This window comes from Pelecanus crispus, chromosome 2 (assembly GCF_030463565.1).
Source record: "Pelecanus crispus isolate bPelCri1 chromosome 2, bPelCri1.pri, whole genome shotgun sequence".
Lineage (NCBI taxonomy): Eukaryota > Metazoa > Chordata > Aves > Pelecaniformes > Pelecanidae > Pelecanus > Pelecanus crispus.
Genome location: NC_134644.1, coordinates 58590353 through 58605530, shown reverse-complemented (window position 1 = coordinate 58605530; position 15178 = coordinate 58590353).

Below are 15178 nucleotides of genomic sequence, written 5' to 3'. Positions count from 1 at the left end.
CTATTTTGATTAAATAGTTGATCAAGTAAGGTATAGCAGTCAAATTATTTACAGAATCCTATTGATCAATCCCCCCATGTCTGAATAAGCAATAATGGAAAAAGCAGTTCAAAAATAAATAGTGAAAAGCTTAATATTGAAGCCTAGTTAATTTCTCCAATCAAAGCTAAACTGAAAAGTTTAAAGATTGTGTTCATAGTCTTGCCTCTTCCTTTATACTTGAAAGTCATCCCATCTGGACACCTCACAGAAAGCTCTGCTGATAGTATGAGGCAAGGTTTGCAATGGGATTTCTCAGCTGACATCTTTTTGTGAAAGTAGCATGAAGCAGATAAAAAGAGTGGCCAGCCCGATATCCAGCTCCATTTACGAAAACTCACAGATATAAAATTGCTAGTAACGGCCCCATCAGAGCTAAGCCAGGGAAAACTAAAAGTTAAAAACATTGTAAGCAAGGGCAGTTGTACTTACTAAAACCACTGCAGAAAGCAATGGACTTTGTGTGCTACACTGGAAGGCGTGAAATAGATTTTTTTTAAAAAAAAAAGTTTATATTGGAACCTGTAGCATTAGGGTCAAGGCAGATGTGCAGCCCAACCCTTGGCTAAGATTATATTTACTGCGCACACACTGAAAAGAAACAAGCGTGCAGCTGCCAGTAAACCTCTAGTTCTGTGTCTGTCTTAGTGAATTTGTTTTACCTCAGTTCAGCACAGCTTGTACATTTATTTGGTACAGTTTGTTCATTATTTGTCTAGATGGTCATGAGGAAGGTAAACTCAGATATTGTTTCCATAGCTACCATCTGTACATTACTTAAACTCTCCCCTGACCCAGGCATAAATTCCTACAAATGCTTCAACAGCTTTGCACTGTCAAGAGTAGCAAATTTTCATTAGATCGTCTAAATTCAGAAAACCCGACTTTCAACATACATTCATGGAGTTTTACAGGCCAGATCTTACAGCTTGCATAAAATGATGCTACTTCAGTGGAGCTAATGGAGCAGCAAAAAACATAAGAAATAAAATCTTGCGCAGGCTAATCAAGCTTTGCATGCAACAAGGATCTCTGAACATGAACTGTTACATATCAGAAGCTGGAAAAAAGACAGTGCAACTGAGTACAGAGAAACCCAGATTTCTAACTCAGGAATAATGGATTGTCAGGCAATGTATGGAGTATCATAGACTTTACTACTTAAAAAGCAAATCCTATGTTAAAGTATGTACCAGAAAATTCATCACCTGAAACAAACAGGTACAAAAAGTTCACATCTCCAAATGTTTCAAGGTATGAAGCACAGGAAGCCAATCTTTGTTTGGAAACAAGGTAGCATTTGTGACACCTAAACTGTTTCATTGCACCTCAGGCAGCAATCCAAAGCTACTAAACTATGACCGCAAACCACATATGATTACAACACATCTAGGAGATTGTGTCATAACAAGAGTCTATTTTTGAATAAAGTACATGGGGTATTGAAAGGGACATAAATGTCCTTTGTATTTTGTAAGTATATATCCTTCAATGGCTTACCAGTTATATCTAGAGGTATCACAGAAGAATGTAGCAATAGAGAGCACATCATACAATCAAGACTCATTTTACCTAATGCCAGAAACAAACTCCAAACAATAATGCATTCTTTCAGCAAAATTTTTCATTCATATAGTTCTTACATAAATCTTCAAATAACGTGTCCTAAAGAAAACTGTTTGAAGTTCCTCTGTTTCAAACTTTTACATTTTGTTACCAAAAAAAAAAAAAAAAAAAAAAGTGCCTCCAAAGCAGACCTCTGCTAATGCAAGAATGCAAGTTGATTATATAATCCCATTTTCAAAGTAATCAGACTTTACCTCTGAATTGGGTTTGCCCTGAGTCTTGCTGCTGACATTAAAAGACAATTCCAAGACGTTATTAGAAGAATATTCTTACCATCAGGGGAGCATTTTCCAGCCTAAATTTAGTCAGTTAATATCCTTTTTTTTCTGGGTCAGTGTCCTTTAGCTTAAGCACCCCTTCTCTGACCCTAGCATTCATGTCTGCTATGCATTTATACAGATCTATTGCACATTTCCCTCTAGCCTTCAGTTTACAAGGCTAAACAACAAGCTCTCTAGTTTCTCTCCTAAGTCTGCTTTTTGATCCCCACATCCATCCTAATCAAAACAATGGAGTTTTTGACTACAACAATAATATTCTAAATTAAGACCAACCTATTAATAAACAGAAGCTTAAGTGCAGGTTCCTGAAACTCCATTTGGACAGCCAGGAGGTCCAGAACTGAAAAATACATAAATAGATCCCAAATTCAATAGAACTAACTAGGTGGGTTATGCTGAATTTTAAAAGGAAATAGGCATGATGTTGCATCCCCATTTTACACCATCTTTAAAAAAAAATCCATAATTATATCTTGATCTTTTATTGTTATATTGCCTTTAATATTGAAAGCATCTTTATTTTTCAGAGACGTGATGTTATCATATTGACAGACTTTCTACAAACTAGAAAAGAGAAAGGAAATGAGGGGTGTAATTCCTATAGTTTATGAACTCTCTACTGCCATGTTTCCAGCATCTGAATTAGGCCATTGTACCAGGGTGGGGGTGGGTGGTGAGGAGAGTGATAAAAGAAAGAGGGAAAAAAAAAAAAAAACCAAACAAAAACGAACAGCCACGTGGGGTAATCTTCCCTTGAAGTCTGTTGCTTTGGCTCTGCACTGAAGCTCTTCTTCACACCATACCTGAACTCCAACTATTTTCATGTGACCTTCTTGGACACATCAAGTCTCACACAGAGAAGAATGTCATGGGAACCCTTTGCTAGACACAGGCCTAACCAGCATGAGGAATGCAGCGCAGCAAAGTCCTGAGGTACAGAGTAGTGCAGCTCAAGAGAAAACGTGGGGAAAGCAGATTATTATGAGGGGTCATCTCTTAGAACCAGTTAGACTTGGATTTTCTCAAATTAACAGATATGTACTGTAGCATGGAAATCTTTCCAAACAGAAACCAGAAATATGTACCGCCACCCTCTTCTGCTCATGAAGGAAGAGGATGCATGACAGCTCTGTTCTGCCTGGCAGGGTGTAAACTTGATATGGTGGGAAAGGACAATGTGATATTGTACAGAAGACAAAGATGCCAGTACTCCGCTGAATACAATGGAAACAATGCGACTGAGACCATTTCAAGAAAGATATTACTTGCTCACTAACGTGTTCCTTTGGTTTATCCTGCAAGCGACCTTCCAGGAGTCCTTTCTGAGTCACCATATCCTTCTCACTGCTGCTCACAGATGGGTCGAGCTGAAGGAGGAACCAAACACAGAACCATATCTGCTGTGCTGCTCTTGAGCGTTGACTGACTTTCTGTGGGCACTTTAATACCTTCATTGATTATCCTTTGAGAACTTGCATTTACAAGAAGCACCATGGAAAAAAGAGCTCAAAGAGGAAAGAAAGGTGAAAGGGTGAAAATGAAAAGGCAAGGAAACTTTTTAACAACAATGAGATTAGCAAAAAAGAGGTGGTGTCAGCCTGGAGTTGAAACTAAAACCAAACAGAAGTAGAGCAGTTTGAGGGCTTTATTATATGTTTTGCTAAAAAAAGGAGTTTTATTATTAGACAAGTTTTATTGTGATTGTAGTAAATTTATTATGGTGGATTTTTTAATTTCAGAAAAGCTTAATTTTTTTTAAATGAACTCATCTGTTTTCATTTTGAAGTGACATCTTTGTTTAGAAAATTGCCAGTATTCAATTAAAAAGATTTTAAAGGCTTGAGAAAACAAAACATTTTTCTTCTTTCCTCCCCCTCCTCCAGTTTAGCAAGAAAAATCCACCCAAGTTAATTTGAATCAAAACACTTCTCTAGTTTGGCTAAAAAAACTGAAAACAAATCACTACTGCATCAAATACAAGGTAAAAATTAAAAAAAGGCCCTACTAGTAATGAGATGAGAAGGCTCACTTTCTTCTTACTGTGCTCTGCAAGTGTTCGGGGGAAAAACAGCTGAAATGCTACACTTTCACTACAGCTTATATGTAAAAGTACCAAATTATTTTTCAGTCTAGAAGTCTCTAGAAGCAACCATTTTCATGGATGAATATTCCCATGTAACACCTCCCCCTCCCCCTCCCCCCCCTTTTTTTTTTCTTTCTCTTTTAGGGCAAGAAAAGCAAAGGAGCAGGCAAAACTCATCTGTACTTCTCTTGCATCTCTAACTTTTTTCCCCATGGTAGTTGCTCTGCAAGAAGGGCACCACCTCACACTGTCTTCCCAGCTGCCTGAAAGCTAAAGTGTTACTTGTATTTTTGTCACCGTGAATTATGCCATCAAGTATTACATAATTTATCAAGTACTGAAAAATCATAACTGCACCTTTGCCCTTGTGCCACTTGTTTTTGTTTGTGTCATTTACTGATCATAAACTTCTCAAAGGGTGGGCACAATTTTGCTTTGCAACCCAGAGAATAAAAAGGAATGGGAAGCAAGTTAAACAGTCAACATATTTTATAATACTATATTCTCTTACTACTTTTTTACTTAACGACTAATTTTGTCCATATGCACACCTACGTGCTTGAGTTGTGAAATTCAGCAGAAGATTTATATTGACTGTACTTCTCCATCATCTTTATAAGGTACACCTGCCAACTGCCAGTTAATAATTTCTTATCATCATGTCCACCTACTTAATTTATAAAATACAGAGTTATTTAGTACTTGCATAAAGCAAGTGTAGGAGACCTTAGCTTAAAAGTCTGACACATGTGAAAACATCCTTGCTTCTCTCTCCTCATTTTCTAAGTTTGAAGCTGAATTCAGATCTGAATTTAGCTGTTACTTGCTGTTAGGAATAAAGTTCCACACCCCACAACCCCCCTCACCACTTTGTGGTAGAAAATTATCCTTTTGAATACTTGATATCAACTGTTTGCCTAATTAAAACAATTAAGAGATAGTAAAGGTATCCATGACTATATGAACTTCTGGGGATTTATCTTTCATTTATGTGTATGTATGAATATACATAGGTATAGGATATAACCCTAGAACAAGGCTGTATTAGATATTCTGATAATGACACACCTTGTCTTAGCCACATTGACCTCTTTCTACATCCTACAAAGGTCTTAGTTCATGTCATAGAATCATAGAATGCTTTGGGTTGGAAGGGACCTTGGCAATAGCAAGTGGCAAGTCAAGTATGGAGACAGGAGATCCCTTGGGTTACTCTCCCAGTCAAGAAGAGAATACAAGATCTGTTCAGATGATCCTCATATTCTCTGGAGCTCTATTTAATGACTGATTTTTACCACAGTTGTGAAAAACACAGGAGGAGCTTGATGGTTTTTGCCTAAATGTGGTTGATAGTTCTTGTAGGTCTTCCTGCTGCCTGCTGTAACATAGAAAGCAAACTACTCTGGAAATGCTACAGGGGCAGGGGCTCCCCCCCTACCCCCTTCAAACAAGGAAATACCATACATAAAAGCTTGATTTTGGCTAAATAATACATGTTAATCCCCTAGCTTATAAACAGTAGATCTCACTACAAAACACAACAATAATTAATCTCAGTGAATTATCTCTCAACATGCAGCACAAACTGCACATGTTCTCGAACAAGAAAAAAAATATTTCAAATGTAAAATTATCGTGGCCTGTTATAAATTAAGAAAAAAATACATCTATGATTCTCCCCCCCTACACACACACACACACATTCCTGAATGATTTTTTAAACAGCTTTCCTTGTCACACCTGAACTGGAAGGTCAAACTTTGATTCTTTTTTGAGCATTTACTCAGCCTCATATCAGACTGAAAAATTATGGCTTTGAGTGCTGCTGGATTGAGAGAAACACTGCTGAAACATTTAACAAAAGTAAAGCTTTTTTTCTGGAATCCAGTAACTTTTTTGTAAGACCAGAAAGAAGAATGAACACTCCATTAGAACAGAGAGAGCATTGCCATTGAATTCTCACTGAATTCAGAGGGGCCTGAATAGCATCCGGAAAGTCTTAGATATAAGTACAAATAACTACTGCTTTGTTGTACCTTCTCTCGACCAGCTCCTTTAACACCACAGCAGGAAACATAGCAGAGAAATCCAAACTAAATTCCAGAAGGCAAAACTCTCTTACATTATTTAGCCCTTTAGATTGCAAACAAGCCCATTAAAGAAAAGATCCACTGAAGTAGAAAGGGGATGGGAAAGATCCAAATAATTAGTGTTTATTTTTCATATTGCATTAACACCTAGAGGTGTCAAACTTCATTAGAATCTCTGTGCAAGTTCTGCAAGAAAATGTTATGTCCCATAAGGGGCTAGTAAAATCAAAGCATTAAAAAAAAGAAATCAGAAGAAAATATAAGAAAGCTGGGAATAAGACAATGTTATCTCCGTTGTGAAAATGGAGATCTCAGGCTCCAAGGGATGCACTGATTTGCGCAGTTACCCACTTTTAGAGTGGCAGAGGTAAAAACAAAACCAAACTTTAATGGGCAATGCATTCAAATCCAATTGGTCAATCCTAAACTTACTCTCTCAGTGCTTCCTTCTTTAAAACAGCTCATGCAAATAAATGTATATTTTAAATGACGTTCATATCACCAAACACACATGAGAGTATAACAATGTTCATTAAAATAGTTTCAGGGTTTTGTGATTTTTTTTTTTTTTTAACATTCTGTATTACCTGCACTCCTTAATTTGAAACAACAAGTTTGCATTGCCTCTATTATTTCTATAGCTTGCAAATTAGCATTAAGGATTAAAAATTCTTCTTATTTGTGATTATGTGCAAGAATGAGAAACTGGGTATTTAATTATTACCTGTGCTTAATGGAGAAGAATTCCCAATAAACATTCAGCATAGAAATGAATTGATAACTCTGTTCCCTTCAAATGCAAAGGGTTTAGCCAGACTTGGCAGAAACAAGAGTATATTGTCACCACCCGTAACAAGAGCTAGGCCAGGTTAAACTTGAGTGGTGCATTAGTGAGCTCTGCACAGCTGAGCAATTACATATCTTTATATGGTAATGTATCTGGCAGTGTCTTACAGAAAATTAGATCTCTTCCTGTGAGCTTGTCTGCTGCGTTGGGCTGACAGTCAGCAAACATTGATACTCTCAAGATAGGTATTCAGAATGGGTCTACGTATGATGGCACCCATACCAGTGTTCATTCAAGTACACCAAAGCTTTTTTAGCTTACTGGATATATTTCTTTTTGAGACTTCTATTTTTCTGTTTCAATTTTGCTATTCCTAACATCATTTGCTGCCACTAACAGCAGAATTCAACCATTTATTTCTTCTTCTTCACAGTCAAACTTCAATACCAATACCTCACAATAATTTTAAAAACTTTTCTGCTAGTTTATCATAGAATAGCAATAGGTTAACAACTTTGAAAAAATCTCCCAACATAAGTAGTTCAGTTAAATTGTTATATTGGAATTATTTTTCAGCAACAGCATTGGTTATGAACTATAAGCCCTTACAACAGCAAATGATGCTTAAATTCAGCCAGTTTTTCTCCATTTTGCTAGAGAAGCCATTCCAAAATGAAGCATCTGCTCAGAAGCAGTAACAGAAAAGTTGCATCATAGAAAATATGTACAAGTAAGTACAAACTAGAAATTGTTCAGATACATGTACAAAGAAAAGAAGTGCAAAGTAAATGGATTTAGTAGATGTTAATTAATTATAACTTTTAAAAACTAATTATTTTTCAAATACATCAATGAAAACCCTTTGAGCAAATCTTATTTTATTCTCTTTGATCATACTTAAGTCTCTGAGAAATCAACATCTGTAGGAGCTGGATTCATGACTCGGGGCAAAGGTTATGCATTACAAAAACAGTTAGCTTCCTACCTGGTATGTCCTCTGCCACAAACAGGAAAGGATTCTGCAGAAAATAATGATTAGACCTCACAATACCTCTCTGAAATGAGCATTCCCATCTCTGATTTTCAGAGAGAAATCAGACAGACTCTTCAGGGTAACACCAAATGCCCACTGATGTTCAGAGCATAGACCCCATATACTCTATCTACAAAACTGTCCTTTCACTGCCTGAAACATTTCTGTAGTGTACTAAATTGCTTCAAATTTAGTTTAACATTCACATGTGACTTCGTACCAGGATTTTCTTGTTGTCATAGTACTCAATTCAGGAGAAACATGCAGAGTTTTATTGCCTGTGAAATACTGCACAAGTCATTTACTCTGTTTGTGCCTTATCCTGTCCTACATCCAAAGCTCACTGAATTGGGGGAGAATGGCATTTAGCCTGAAAACTTTCAGTGATCCATAAGCAGCCTAGTCCCACAAACACATGTATTAGTGCAACTTGAGGAGGCAGAGCACTTCCTGGAGGAGGTAGAAATGAGCCACGAGAAACATGAACTTCTCAAGTACCACTTACTCCAACATCTCTCTAACTGTATCTAGAATAGCTTTCTAGGTTCAGAGTCTACTTTAGCTCAGTAGTTCTGTGTGTATGCATGCATGTGCACACAGAAAAGATTCAACTCACTGTGTTCTACAGCTAAGTTTCCATTCAATAATAGAACGCTACTGGCAATGCCTTAGCCTCTCTAATAATTTATATTGCATAAACGTGAAAACTTAAAGCCAATTCAAACTCTCCTTACATTTGGAAACAAATTCCCACTTGTCATCAATTTTTTCTGTTTGTCTACATCAGATACAAATTGGTTATCTATTATACCTATTATGAAGGCAGCAGTGAAAGCTTATGTTACAAAGGAACAGTTACTACCTAGATTAAATGCTAAATTAATTTTGGTTCACCACATACTGAAATTCCCATCAGTCCCCTCAAAAAAGAAACAGCAGGTGAACCTACCATATCCCACTAATGGTTATAAGGCATTGGAGCCAACTACACCAAAAGGGCTGGAAAATTCTGTCATATATTAAGTCGTGTAGCACTTCCTGACTGCAATAAAACATAAAGCATTCTATCCTGTAGAATTAATTGCTGCTGTTAAGAATGCTACAAAATATTTTTTAAGGATAAAATATATGATCTTAACCTTAGTGGTCTGCCACATTGATGCTTGTGCTAAGCCTTGTATTTAGGAAAACAACATTCCCTAGAGAAAGGAAATAGCACTCAAGATTGGGCATTTGAAATGTTTGCAATGCTCTTTTTAAGAGTGCGTCTAGCCCAAATTTTCCAACCCAGACTAAACTGAGAGTCCTAAAATATAAGCACAGAGAAGGACGGACTGTACAAACTCCTCTTGGAGCAGGCCAGACAAACCAGTGTAAATGGTACTCTCTGGGTTAGCTAATGTACTCTGACTCTCAGTTTATAACCCTCCTAAACCAAGAGGGCTACATGGCTTTTGGACTGACTTTTGGCTTTTACTCTGCCTGTTCATATAGACGTAAGTCTATCCCTACCTCTGTTGTACACAAGTACTCTTGCTTTCAAACAAAGACCTGAAGACAGCTAGGTAGACTGTATCCCAAAGGATTTCACTGTGGTTTAAACTCTGATCTCTCTCTCCTCTCCTCTGAATGGAGGAGAAAGAAGAATTGTATAAATTCCTGGAGACAAATGCTGAGACACATGACATGGAAGCGCCTCCCTGAGCCCCACTTTCCCTCTCCTGCAAAGATGCTCACACAGAAGACACCAAGAATAGGTTCTGCAAGGAGAGATTGATTTGCATCAGTTTTTCTGTGAAGTTGTACTGAAGCCTGCACATTTCTTTACAGACCAAGAAGGAGACACCTTCCCCCCCCGCCCCTTTTTAAAAATTGCTGTGAATTCCCATGGCTTACAGAGTATTAAGGGACAGCCTTTGTAGAACTACTATTACCAGGAAAAGGAAAAAAGTTGTCCAAGAGGAGATTTATCAGGTTAGATCAAAGGTCTGACTAGTCCAGTGTCCTTCCGCGGAGGACTGGCAGACAGTGTCCTTAAGTTGAGGTAAAGATAGGATTATTTTTTCTCTGCTCTGTGTATCACTTCATTTCTGTCCACACTGAATTTAATCTGCCATTTTACTGACCATTCATTTAGTCTTGTCAGATCCTTCTGCAGCCTTGCCCTGAATACCCCAATTAACTTAGCACCATCAGCAGACTATTACCTCCCTGCTCACCCCCTTTTTGATCAGTTAATTTTTCCCTGCCAATCTGTCCATGCAAGGCAACTTTCATGAAAAATAGCAAGAGATGCAAACTACCCAACTCACCCTCCACTGTTGACCTGTCTTTTCACAAACCTAGCCTTTCTGCCAGACACAGATTAGCAAGCAGTAAGGCTGTGGCAATAGCAAGAGAGTTTTGAAAGGTTCAAAACAAAACACTCAAGCCATTCTCCAGCAGTCTGGCAATCAAATTATATTGCTAAGGTACTCAATGAGCCATACTTCCCCACTTATAAGCAGTAAGTCAAACAAACGGGTTTAAATAAAAAGAAATGTACTGGAAGAGGAGAAAAAAAAAAACATTTTGGAAACGGATTAGGAAAACCTAAACAATCGCATAGGCGATACTGTCTTTTCCCCAGAACATGCAGGCAATAGCCTCTGTACTAAAATTGCTCAAAATAGCTCCCTGTCCAGCTGCAGCACTCACCATTTCATATCCAAGACTGCAACGAATAGACAGATTCATCTGATGCCCCTGACAGCACATCCTCTTTTCCCAGGTGCTATGCCCTCTCACAGCTTTACAGAGAGAGTGCTTTGTTCCTGAAGCTCTTTAGGGTAATCCCTTAGACCAGCCCCCCTAAGGGCCAAGCCCTCCACCGCTATGGGTTTACACTGTGCTTTCTGTCAGACCATCCCAAGAGTCACTCTATTAAGTGCACTCTCCATCAGCACCCACTAGCCAGGCTGCCCATTAACCTGCTGGCAGTAGCAGTGCTGGCCCCTGGTCATTCTTACTAGCTGGATTCATTTGTTGCTCCGCCTTGTCACCGCCTGCTTCTCCCACTTACTGTGCTTCTTGGCCCTCTCAGTCCACAAGTTTGCAGACTTCAAGTTTACACGTCCTCACCCACAGTGTTGTCATCCCTTTCCGAGAGGATATAATGACATCCAGCTTCTGTACACTGACCTGGCAACAACAGAGATTTCCTAAACACAGCCTTTCTCTTTCTTCCAGAAATCTCTCTCCACTACCTTTCTTTGCCAAAGGATCCTTCACTTCAGGCTGTAGGCCATAATGAATAGTTTGACTGATCCCAGTCCGTTAGGGACAGGTAGGCTGCCCATGCATTTTGCCAGAAAAGCATAACTATATTTATGACAATTAAAACTTAACTGACTTAATAGAAACACCCCAAAAAAGAACATGCATATCAATGAAGGTTGTTTCAGACCTGGTCAGCTTTCTGTGCCTCTCCAGCAGAGGCTGGCAGAGGAGCCCTACTACTAGACCCACAAGGTCATGTGGGACCATAGAAGCCCCCCAGCCCACAGCATATGATTCTCTTAGGGAGACCTCAGGAAGTGCTCTCCTATTCTTAGGCTTCATGCTTGTAGTCACAGAAAGGTTTTTCTGGCATGGAAAAGACACTCATAGCTAACAACAAATTCCTAAGTAAGCTCCCTTTTCATTTCTTTGTTAGAGCAAATAATTATCTCAAAGGGTCCAAGTAATTTTGGATAATAATCATGAAATGTATAGCATTCCTCTTTATTAGAAATGCGTTTGACAAATATGAGGATGCAGTAATGCAGTAGTTCCATTCAGGATTCTTGGGTTATAGAAAGCACCAGCCTAGGACTAAAGAAAGAAATCAGCATAGCTGGCAGGAATGATAAAAAACAGTTCCAGAGACAGTGCTGTTGCCTTCTCTTCAGTCCTTATTTGTGTCACATTGCTGTCCAGAACAACCTGACCAAAAAAAAAAAAAAAAAATTGAAAAGAAAAAAGTATTTCATCATGGAGACAGGCCCATGAATACATACTTACGGAAGGAGAGAAGCAGCAAAAAAACCACTGACTATAGCTATAAACACAACCTGATATGGCTTTTGTGCTGCAGACCCTTTTAGTTTGCAGGTACATCTTGTTATGGCATGCATCTTTTTCAGTTACGGGCCTAGGCATAGAAGCCTGTGCTTTCACTAACCCTAATTAGTCTACTGTAGCACCCACTAACTTGGGTATCACTGTGAAGGACTCCAGGGGCGGCGGGGGGCGGGGGGGAAAGCATCAAAATTCAGTAACCACTAAGTGGAAAAGACAGGCCAGTGACAGGTGACCAGACCAATTCGCATTCCATTTATAAGCTGATTATGCAGTTCTAATACATAGCTGTGAAAATTAACAGCGGCTTCTACTATCTTAAGCCTTCTCTCTCTCCTCTACTCCAGCAGATAATTTGGTGGGGAAGCTTTATGTGAACGCACAGTGGTTGGATATTCTCGGAAGAGGGCCCTGACCTGTAGCATCTACTCCAGCTGGGAATCAGGCTGACACAGCTTTAAATCATGACACAACTTGCGTGTCCTCAGGCAGGCCCTCTCCCTCCTAATAGACAAATGATTCCCTCCAGCTAGGTTGTCCCAAAAGCCCAATGGGGATTTTATCCTTCTTAGGAGAACAGCTGTCACATGAGAAAGGAAGGAAATATTTATCCTTTTTAATTAAGAAAGATAACTATTTCCATTATGTTACGTGGACCTCCCACATAACATAGCACTGGGTGCACTACTAATACTCTTGATTAGATAATAGTCAAAAACCAGCAGCCAATGTATACTAAAAGATCAAAACATAAGAATAAACTATCTTCTTTTGCAACATTAGCCTTTGAATATGTGAGAGGGAACAAATCTTAGCAATTAATGACTCAGATTTTAAAATTAAGGAAAAGAAATGGAATCCTTGCCCAATTTGTTGGCAAACAGTGAAGACTGTAAATGAATACCATTTGCTACTGTTTACCGCAATAGGTGGAGTTAGTGTGTTGTCTGAATTTTTCCTTTTTTCAGCTTACTTCTGTCAAATCTTTATAATGCTACTTTATAAAAGTAGCATTTTATGGTTTAATTCTTTTTCAAGTTAGTCTTTTGAACAAAGGTTGGAGATTGTTGCCGTTTGTTGGATGGTTCCAATTAAAGGACATACTATGGAGGTTTCAGAAATCACACAGGCAAATGTCAGTTGGAAAATTCTTCTTCTTTCCCCTCTGAAATTCAGAATTTAATATTATTTCAAGATCTGGAAAACCTCTTTTCTGGTTTTCCATTAAAAAAAAAAAAGTAGCCAAAAGGCAATGAATGAAATCAGAACTGAGGAGGGTAAAGAAAAAGAGCATTGTATTTGCCAGGATCACTAGAAGTCTGTTTTAAAACTAAGTTGCAACAGGAAGGGAGATTTGATTTCAAACAGTGCTTTAAAGTGAAGGATCCCTTCCAAATGCTATTACCAAGCAGATCCTATTGTGATGGTAATGACATGTTGTGTGGGAAGTAGTAGTTTTACTTGGACGCAAAGGGAAAGAACACTGCCATGATTGATGTACCATATGAGGGTCAAACCACATAATCACTAACTCACACTGCCCAATGCAGTGGGATTGGGTTACTTCAGGACCTAAGATATCTGAAGTTGTTTTATTATTATTATTATTATTATTATTATTATTATTATTATTTCCACCATTACAACTAAATAATATTTCAGAAATTAAATGCATTGTCTCTTAAGAGGATGTCACTAATATTTGATTTACTTTTCACTGGTGTGCCACAGGTTCTACTAAATTCTCTTTGCAGCTACCATATCATAGTAGTGCTTTGGCTGAATAAGACCACCCACAAGCTATTTGATAGTTCAGAAAGTTCTCGAAACATTGCACAAAGAGAAAGTGCAAAGCAACTAATGATGAAACTCACATTTATCAGCCATTAATACTGACATTTCAATGTTCACATGTTGAAGGTTAACCACTGGTTTAAGCTCACGTGTAAAAAGGATAACATGTTCTTGGAGAAGCACTTTGCAGAAGTAGTGGGAAAAAAAGAGAGAAAACATTTTTCTGGCTTTTTTTTTTCTTTTTTTCTTTCCTTAGATAAAGACTATAAATGCACTTATGCCTTTGTTAATGCATACTTTAGAACTAGCTTCTGCACTAATGAATTCAGAAGGAGAACTAGTGATGATTTCAATGAATGCAGGATCAAATCCTTAGCTCTCCTTCAAACAGTCTACTTGGCAAAACATCCAGTTCCATATTTGAAGCCAATGACAATTTAATACATGCTTAAAACGCTTTTCTGAATGGACAGATTTAGAATTGTGTTCAGATCATTAAACTGTAGAACTGGGAGCCTCATGCACAACAGTGTGCCCCCAGGGAGGCCTGCCATGTATCACATATACCTTTCACTTTCTCCTTAGCTGAAGGAGCCTCCAAGACTAATAGCCTCTTCTATTTAAGCCTGCATCAGTTTTCAACTTCAAACGAACAGCATCAAGAAGCAGTTCAAAGTCTTTCACCAAAATACACAAAAACCAGGAAAGTACAAATGCTTTTAAAAAGACAGAAAACCTTCCACTTATTTTCATTTGTTAAGCAGATGACAAAAATTTGCATGGGTATGACTGTAATTTTGAATTTAATGATGCAAACACACCTGATTTTTGATCATCCACCATTTTGCATGAATTTGACAGGCTGAAAAAACATTTAATGGCTTAGATGTGTTCCTACTGGTTTGTTTCACTTCTCCCATGCCACTTCCTATTTAAAATGAAACATGCTGTAATAGTCAATGGCAAGGCTATTACGGTTAACATGTTCAGTGTTATTTTTTTCCCAATGTAATTCCATTCACATTTGGTAGAAGAGTTCTCCCACAGCGAGATCATATGGTGCTTAAAATCCATTCAATTTTTACAGCTGTTAATGTTTTTCCACAATCAATAAATTTTTTAAAATAAATAAATAAATAAATGCACCAATCTCCGGAAGAGATCCTCTTTGCCCTGAAACAAGCCATGTGGATCCTTAAAAGAGAACAAACCAGATTTTGAATCCTGTATACAAAACTAATTGCCCTTTACATTTCACTTCATAAGACTCAAAGGCAACAACTTCTGTAGTTTGCCAACATCATTGATTGAATGAATCCAGACCAAATACATGCCAGACTCTGCTAC